Source organism: Camelus ferus, chromosome 12 (genome assembly GCF_009834535.1).
Source record: "Camelus ferus isolate YT-003-E chromosome 12, BCGSAC_Cfer_1.0, whole genome shotgun sequence".
NCBI lineage: Eukaryota > Metazoa > Chordata > Mammalia > Artiodactyla > Camelidae > Camelus > Camelus ferus.
This window is the reverse complement of record NC_045707.1, coordinates 61,006,999-61,016,977: the sequence shown is the minus strand read 5'-3', so window position 1 is coordinate 61,016,977 and position 9,979 is coordinate 61,006,999.

The window sequence follows — 9,979 nt, the reverse complement described above, 5'->3', positions numbered from 1 at the left end:
GAGGGCCCTGGAGAGATGAGGTTGCAGGTAGACCAACATTGGGGTGGAGCGAGGAGCACAGAAAAAGCACTGGGACAGATGCTCGCTGCTGGGCGACAACATCCCCTACTCAGGAAGGCACAGGTAGAACCAGGCACAAATGTGAACATCTCCCCACAACCCTGCTAGGCTATTCGTCCTTAATCTTCTCTTTGTGAGAGCTGCGTTTGCATCTGCACTCAAAAAGCTCTCCCCTTTCTGCTTCCTGGCAAAGCCTATCTTGCTTTTCACATCTCTGACCTTTCTGTAACTTCCACATTACTAAGAAAATTCATCCTCCCAGGAAAATGCCTTCCTCATCCCCAGCCTCTTCCCAGTGGGAGACAGAAGGTCCCTATGGGAAGGAGGGGCTTCTCGCATTTTAGGAGCAACCTGGATTCCAAAGTCTTTCCTATGCCTCCAGCCCACAGACGGAGGGGCAGCTCCATTCCAGGGCTCCACAGAGTCTCTAAAGACAAATGAGACACAAAGCTGCGATGAGACCCTCCTGCCCGGGGTGAGGGGGCAGCACTGCCTTCACTTCCTCGGGCCCTGAGGATTAGGCCTGAACCCAGTCATGGGCCAGGAATGATGAAGGAGCTGGAGGAAACCACGTGGGGGGTCTCATAGTGACATCACTGCAGCCAGAGCACCCACACTCCAGTGGGCTGCTGCCAGATGAGAGCCAGGGTAGGAGGCGCTGCAGGCGAGTGTCAGGACAGTGTCACCTCTGTGATGCCACAAAGACCCTCAAAATGTTCATTTATTTTTAAGGGGAGAAGTTAGAGGACCAGAGTGGGGTTTGATAAGTTACCCAAAAAAAGCTAATAAGGGGTGGTGAGAACTGGGTGAAGGCTGAGTGCTGAGTGGACCAGCTCCTGAGTCCCCATCCCCCTGCTTCGATTTCAGCTCCTTTCTGCTTGGGTCCCGTGCAGGTGCCTCACCCTACTGGCTGGACAGGCCCCCGCTCAGCCTTCCCATTCACTGTGACTCATGTGTTTTCTTCGGAAAAGGCCCACGGTTGAGCCTTGGCAAGGTGGGCGGTCTCTGGGATGACAAGATGTTCTCATTAATTCCCCAGGAAGGGACACATGTCGTGGCAGTTGGAAGACAAGGCTTCCATTCCATTCCTTATAAAGGCATGTGTTTCTCTTGAATAAACGCTAAATGAAACTAGTCTTTATGTGTTTTCCCCTTGGTCCATAACCCCATCACTCCATAAATAAAACGAGGTCTTCAGAGCACACAGACTGCTTTGCAGGGTGGTCTGGGGAGGGACTCTGCAGACCACGGGATGGCCAATGACAAGGCACTGTTCTCTGCGAAGTCACACTGGCCATGCGGCTGCCCTCTGCCAGGCCGTGTTCCCCCCAGAGAAACGTGAGCCCAGTGGTGCTGGGATCCCCCCATTTCCCAACCCTGCTGGGCTGTAGGTCAGCCTCCAGAGTCTCCCAGGTCTGCATAACTGTCTTCTGATCTTGCAGACTTACTGAACTTCTGTCAGCTTCTGTTCCCTTATCAGTAAAAGGGCGATAACAATACCTACCTCACAGCACTGTTTTGATAGAGGACCTGCCATAAAGTAAATGCTCAGAAATTAGTAACTATTATTCTTCCATTTGGATTATTTCCTCAATCGTTATTCTCCCTGGTGACATTATTGAAGAAAAACACAGCTCATTAGCGTGTTCAAGGTTAACAGAGGATTCAGCTTAACTACATTTTCTGCCTAAATCAAGTCTTACGGAAGCACCCATTTTCATTCCAGGCCACGATGTGGAAAAGAATTCTAGATCAGGTGAGAATACATTACAACCTGAGCGAGTAATCGGGCGGTTGGATCATTTAGCATCTGTCATCACTCTGATCAGTAGATCTCATTGTACCGTTGGGTTTTCCATGGATGGAGTCAGAGGAGGTTGAGCTGAAGGCATATTGGGCTGTCAAGACAACAAAAACAAAGACAAAACCCTACGAAGCAGCAAGCTTTGTTGTAGTTTTCTTCTTCTTCCTAAAGGAGGCCAGTAAAGCACAGAAATAAAAACAAATGGCTTTGCAAGTTGATGGAGAGTTTTGCTGTCTGTGTCTCCAGTGGATTGAAATGAAGAGGTCATGAGGTGGGGGTGCCCTTTAGCAGAACTGGAGACAAGCTCTTCCTGGATGTTTTGCCTGAATAGACACAAACTGAGTGGCAGGGAAAGAGGTCTTCAGAGATGTATCTAAACTCACTAGATGAACTGAAGAGAGTGCTTTTTGATCTGTGGGTATAAACTATAAACGTCTTCCTTCCTCATCTCTCCCAATGCAGAGAGGACATAAAAACTCTACATCTCTCTCCCTCTCCCTTGTTTTGGTTTTAAGTAGATATTAAGCATTAAGTACTTAAAAGAAAGAGCTAGGATAGGTTAACGATATATTTATTGATCATGTTTACCAATCATCTGCTCCTCTGCAAAGTACTTCGATGAATATTATTTATTTCAATCGTCACCATAGCTCAGTGGGATAGATTTCATTATTCTCCATTTTACAGGTGAGGAAGTTGAAGCTCAAAAACGTTAGGTGACTTGTGCAAAGTCACACAGCTTATGAGGGGCCGAGCTAAGAGTCGAATCCACATCCTCCAAATTCAACGTCTATACTCTTTCCAAAGAAGGCAATGGAGGTTAGAGATAACTAATAATTGTAAAATATTGTAGTTGAAAAGGAGCAACTGAAGACATATTTAAAAAAAATTAAGATGAGAAAACTAAAGTACAGAGAGGCAAAGTCATCTCTTAGGCTCTCACAGCTCCGTAGCAACAAAGCCAAGTCTAGAATCCAGGATTCTGTCTACTACTCTTTGCTGTCCCTTGAAGGAACTCCATAAAGAATAAGAAGTTCTCAGGGTAGAATAAACACTAAGGTGCTCCTCCTGTTGAGCATGAATGAAAAGCATCCATTTCTTCTCCTGTTTCCCTGATCTGGATCTTGTCATGGAGCCTATGAATGGGGATGGACATGAGGTGCTGTAATATCACCAAGCACCACCGAGGGAGACTCTGGCTTTCGTGCTCCAGATTCCTCTGAGAACCTTAGATCTTTCTTCTCTCCTATGTCAGTATGACTGTGACATGAAGGCATGGAAAGCAGCTACATATTTCTGCTATATAAATCAGTGGTGTTCTATTTAAATTGTTCAAGTGTAAAAGGAATCAATTTAAAAAAATAGAGCCAATTGAACATCATTACAGCAGTACCGTATCTGAAAGGAAAATGTAAGACCTCAGGAAGAATCATGAAAATACGTAAAAGACTCTAAGCTAATGTTTCTAAGCATCTCCCCATCTCTGTGAGAGGTCTGTCTTATATTTCCACGCCAACACGTGGGCACAGTTTGCATACGGGTCAAACACAAAGTCAGCGGAGTGAGATGCCTGGATGACAATCCTGGACCCATCTTTAGCAGGCAAATTTCTTCAACTCTTAATCCTCAATTTCTCATCTACTAACCAGAGGGTGGTAAGAACCATGGCAGAGACTGCTAGTTTCCTTCCCAATAATCATTTTCCTCTTCTTCTTTGCTAACAGAACTTTGATTTTATGTGGAATGGCAATGTGCCCAGTTGAAGGAATAATACATTTCTGGCCTTCCTTGCAACTTTGGATAGAAAATAAGCTGTAAGTGGAAGTCATCATATGGTTGCAAAATTTGTCTAAAAAGAATTACTTATCTGGAAGGTGTTTCCTGTTGCTCTATTCCTAATTCCTCTTTCTTCCTGTTTAGATCTCAGAGAAGGTGTCTGGAACTCCAGCAGCCATCTTGGATCATGAGGATGTAAGTAAGTCCTGTATCAAGGGTGGAGGAAGAGAAAGATAAAATAGCCTAAGTCAAAAATGACCCAAAGGTCACCATACTGTCTCCAGGCCACCTGTCTCTGACTTCTTTTACATAAAAGAGAAATAAATCTTTATCTTACTACACTTTTTTGGAATTACCTGTTATATACAGTCAAATCTAATGCTGATCTTTATAATAAGTAAATAAAATAAGCCATATAAAACATGTGGTGTAGGACCTGGCAGTTCGTAAGTACTAGATAAATGTTAGTTGCTGCTACTACTATTACTAATACCCTGTGAGGTACTATGATTAGTACGGCCCCCCCCCAACAGGATTATATCTTATCTTCCCCACACTTCAGATGTAAGTTCTTGGAAAGCAAATCACATTTTACACTTATTGTACCCCTGCAGGCCTGCCACTGTGCCCTGCACATAAGTTTTAAAAGCCATCTTATACTTACAGAAAAGATAGTTTTAAATTTATTTTTTCATTAAATCTGCTGAGTGGAATCAGGCTTATCAATAATTGATAAAACCTGAGGCAATAGTTCCAATTTTTACATGGATGTGTTTCCTAATTCATATTTTAAAGTCTGTGTTGTTTCATTTATATCTGAATTAGCAATCAGTTTTGTTATGGTGTGTTATGAATACAACATTATCATTTTTACAGAAAAAAAAAGTGCAAAAAAAAAAAAATGTGGAAAGTCTGGCGTCCAGACTGGAAAACTGTCTTCTGTGTCCCATTACACGCCTCTAGCTGTTCCATTGTTGTTAGTGTAACTGTCCTTTGTGGAGCACTTGCTATGAACTTGGCACTGGTCTAAGCACTTTATGTACCTTGAATTAACTGCTAATGTCAGCCCTGTGGGAGAGGGATGATTGCCTCCGTGTCTTACACTCCTCATTTTAGGGTTAGGATCTAGGGAGAAATAGTCTGATGAATGTTAACTTTTCAAACTCAAGTCAAATTACAGAAAGTATTTCCTAAGAGATCTGAGCCTATAGAAAACTCACAGAAGTTCCACTTTATTCTGTGTTCATTTCCTTTTCCAGAGACTCATTTAGGGGAGAAACAAAGCCTTTAAAAGAGAGAAGAAAGCTTAATTCTTCCCTCCCCTTTTCCTCTAAAATAATTTCCATTTAAAAAAAAAAGTGGTGTTCTTAATTACTTGTTAGAAACCAACTAAAGCCTTAAAGTTCCTTAGGAATTTTACACGCTGAGAAAAAGGGAAACTTTCATTGATATTTGGGGAAAGCATGAATTAAAGGAATCTTTGGAAAAAATACCTTCCTTTCCCATCCATTTTCTTGCAAGATCTCTTCCCTTCCCAGGCCTGCCTGGACCACCCTTTGCTTTGCCCATCGGGAGGGTAGAAGCCTCTCGTTCACCCTTACAATTCACACCCTTCCAATTCATACCTGCTTCTATCCATGTTTCGAATTCACAGACACTCTCGGTCTCTCACCTTTGTTCTATATGTCCATTTCTGTGCAATAAGTTTGAAGTAAGGATTTTGATTTTACTTGTCAAATTAAATGCATACCAATAAGTGGGTACCCTGATTATGACACGCACATTATCATGAATTTGTCTAGGGGCACGGAGAACCAGCTAATCCCACAAAAGCTGCTCTGTGGACCTATTTTACACAGTCATTTGGCTCAACTGGATATTGTTTGTTAAAAGCCACATTGAAATCAAAGTGTTTTCCCAGGCTCTTGGAGCGCCCGGGTCAGGAATGCTGACAATCTGCAGCCGAGAGAGGCTGTCAGCATCACCCCCTATCAAGCCCTCCCAGTCATCACTCCCATAAGAACAAGCAGGCAACCCGCTGCCTTGTGACAAATGCTGTGACTCCGGGAGGAAGCCAAGTGCTATGAATGAAGCCCTGTCAAAGGTCATTTTATGTAAGAGGAAATAATGGCGTCACCTGGGGCGCATACCTAATTTTGAATTAAAAACCTGCTTCTAGGATGCTGGGGTACGTACACTTATTAGGGATCCTTCTCCTTTTTTCCTCCCTGTCATCTCATTAAAAGTTACGAATGCTGAACTCTGCTCCAGGTTGTCTAGTTTGGGGTATTTTGAGTCCTAGGGAGGTCATAAACTGTTATTTGTGATTGAATTTTGGGCTTTGTGAATTAAATTCACCTAATTCCTTGGCAGGGCAGCGACACAGCAAACCTCCCCACCTATTAGCATTTCGTGGATGCTTATGGATCTACTACCCACTACAAAACCTTTTTCAGGGAGTATCTCTCCTGACACTTACTCAGAGAGGCTAGAAAAGTCAGTCAGCTATTCCCTCAAGTAACTGTTTAAACAGTCAAATCATTTCAACATTTTTCAGCTCCAGAGATAATTTCAAGAGTTGGGGAGGGTGGAGGGGGAGAGCCCTGACTAGTAACACGGGAAACATTCCATGAATATTTTAGGAGCCAGGTGATAAAATAAATTCCAAACAGTTTTTTAACCCAGTTTCTAAATAAATAATTTTCAATACATTTTTGAAAAAGAATATAGTCTAACAACTGTATTCTAAATATGTCCATTTTGAAATATATATCTGTTTTCTTTCATGAATTTTCTTCTTGCTTAAGATTTCTGTTAACCCACACAAATTATATTTGGAAGGTCTAAGTCACAATTCACTCTTTAAAACAGTAGAGTTAAATAATTTATTTTCAATATCTATAAACCCCGTAAGATGGTTTATATAATTTAAGTAAAAATTTATATTGGGCTGGGGAGATGTGATGTCTGAATATTTCAAGTGATTATTTGCAAGAATGACAACATCTTGAATTTACATAACTTTCCTTAAAGTGGTGTTACAGTGGAAACAGCATTCATTAAGAACCAAGGGAGCTGGCATTCAGCTTCTAATCCTGTATTTGACTTTCGTTGGCTATATGACCCTGGGGAAGGCCACTGGCCCCTCTAGCTTTATTTTTCTCTCTGTAAAAAGAGAAAGGTTAAATGAGACCTTGTCTAAACTCCTAAAATTCTATTTTCAGCTCTGATCTCCACTCACCATTTGTACAGAATTAGAGAAAAGGGATTATTGCCTACCGTAGTAGAGAAAGCAAATACAAACCAGGGTCCACAAGCTGCTGAGGGAGCCACACAGGTCAGGCCTCTCAGTAGGCACTTTTTCCAGGTATCTGGGATTTTAATTAGAACCCCTGACAATAATTACAATTACTCTACAATGAGCCAGTGCATTGTGGCAAGACTCAGATTCACTCTCACACCTACAAACACAACTCATACACTGTTATCGACCTTAAGAGTCTCCTTTACTGTAAAGAAACTAAAGAGTAAGTTCCTGAATTGTTCTCCCGCTGGGACTGGAGCCATTCCCTCCAGGGGTGGTGCTGAAACTGGGCGACAGGAAATTATAAAGGGGATCTGGCACCACCGCAGACCACTGCTTTGTAATAGAGGTGTAGGCAGGGCGGGGCGGGACTGACCCTCAAAGCAGGCTGCTCAAAGCTCTGGGGCAGCCAGCTCTGCTCAGTGAAGTTTCTAATCCTTTGACATCAAGCTCCACAACGACAACAAAAAAGGACCAACCCACCTTCGTGAGCCATGTATATGCATATATATGTATATATACACGTAGATGTCTGCTCACACAGATCTATGTATACTTGGGGTTACTCGGAAGCATCTTTAAAGGCAACTTTAAAATATATGTTTAAAAATACATGTTTAAAAACTTCAGCCAAGCTTTGTAGAAATGAACATCCCTTCAGCAGCTAAAAACTAGAAAGAGAGTATGCCTAAAACTGTTACATGTTTGGCCTCTTTGACTGTGATGACTCACAAAGCCAGTCTGCTCTTTTGAGGTGATGAGTCAGCCCTGACAGAGTAAGCCTCACCACTCAGTAGAATTTGCTACAGCAAAGTTCAAAATACTTGCAAAATAAATGAACTGTCAGCTTCAGTAGGAACTGAACTGTATGAACTACCAGCTTCAGGACAGTGACATAATTAAAACTTTGAATCTCCTCCAGAGTCATTTCCTGTTCCCTTCTGTATAATAGTTGAACACTTACTTATCAGTGGCTTCAGAAGCACAGGATGTCTGGTCTTAAAGCACTCCATCAGAAATGACTTTGGCAGGGTTTGAGAGTTTGCAACACAACCACGTCAACTAATTTTTCAAGTTCTCGTTTCCGGCGTCTAACTAATCCTCCAAAGCTTTAGGTGAATGTCTGGCAGAGAGCAAGTCACTCCCATGATGACTCTGTCTCAGAGCAGTCAACTGGGACTCTGTATCAAGGGGTAAAAAAGTGGTCCTCTCTGTCCTCAGGTTCTAACAATCCCTTCAAAATAAAACCAGATTCAGAACAACCCTCAGACCAAGAAAACCTGCCTACATCAACAGCCCACCCCAGATCACCTAAATCTCCGAAGTCCTCTGGCCCCAACCTGCACCATCTTTGATAACTCAACTTCACTTTGTAGGCAAGTAGGTGCAGGGGTCAAGGACACCCACACCATGACATGTATTGCCTTTCTATGTGTTGAGTGCTTCCAACAGGATCTTTGAGAAAGAAACAAAGCAAGAAAGAACGCCTTGCTGAGTAGATTTATATGGCTAGTGGGTCTGTCACTCAGGTTTTCCTGTGTCAATAATTCTAGACAGTTGCAATATTGTGTTCATATGATTCCTTCCACTTAAATATGAATATAAAGTTGGCTCAAGTTCTCCAAAAAACTAGGGATTACTTGACTCTATTCTTTTAGTTGTGATCACATCCTATTTTTTAAGTCCAAATTATTTGGATTGGAAAATGCACATGTGTATTAGATGCACATAGATCTATATTGATATACAGATACATAGGTACAATAAATATATAGATATAATATCTAACCCCTCTTAAAATGGTATCCAGATAATAATGTTTTCATTTACATAAGGCTTCACTGTAAGTCAAGTGGTTAAATGGTGGCTCTAGGACTTGAACTCATGTAGATTTCACTGCCACTTCAGTGTACGTATGTCTACAATAGCTCCTTGAGGGCAGGGCTGTTGTTCCCACTTACAAATGCGCAGACTAGAGCTCAGAGATTAAGTGAGCTGCCTAATATCACAAGACCAAACAGAGTCAGAATTAGAATCCAAGTCCATGCTCTTTTTGATACGATGTATGCATGAAGATACGTATGGCAGGAGGACTGATAACAGCAAAAAGATGACAACAGGCAAACGAATGAAACAGTACATCCACTCAGTGGGATATTACACTCTCATTAAAATTATGACTTTAAATAATAATAATGATGGTGATAGCCACCATGTACTGAATGCTTAATCTGTGACAGGAACAGTGACACAGCTCATTATGTGAACTAATTTGGGGTTCACAACTCCATGAGACAGGTACAATCATCACCTGCATTTCACACATGAAAACCAAGGCTAAAATAAACTAAATCACTTTCCCAATGGAACTCAGTAAGATAAAGACTTTCTGACTCTAAAGCAGGGTTTCTCAACCATCCACTATTAACATTTTGGGCTGGATAATTCTTTGTTATGGAGGACTGTCCCGTGCACTGCAGATGTTTAGAAGCATCCCTGACCTTTACCACCGGTTGTGAAAACCAAAAATGTCTCCAAACATTGTCAAATGTCTCCTGAGAGAGGAAATTGGTCCAGGTTGAGAGCAACTACTCTAAAGCATAAGCTTAATCATTATGTTATAGGTCCCCCTTCCAACATCACCAGGCTTCCTACAGAAACGTGGCGGTAGAAACACACACACACACACACACACACACGGTTGTAGACAAGATTCCCTGAGAAACAGGTTCTGAGACTCTGAGATTTGACTGCAGGAGGTTTAGAGGGGAGGAAGGGGAATCGTTCTTGGGAACCTCTCCCGTGAAGGAGCGAAGGAAACAGGATTGGGGAGAAGGAGAGTTGAACTACAAAGCCAACTCACTGTTGAGACGGGCCTCAGCCAATTCTACACGGGATGCTGGAGCTGGGGTGGCCCTTTACGTTGTCCTGACTGGAGATAACAGAGCCTGGTCTATATCCACTCCCCACAGACCAATCACTGGATGAGAGCCACCTCCAAGGAGGGGCTGTGTCCTAGGGCAAGGGGGCTCTCC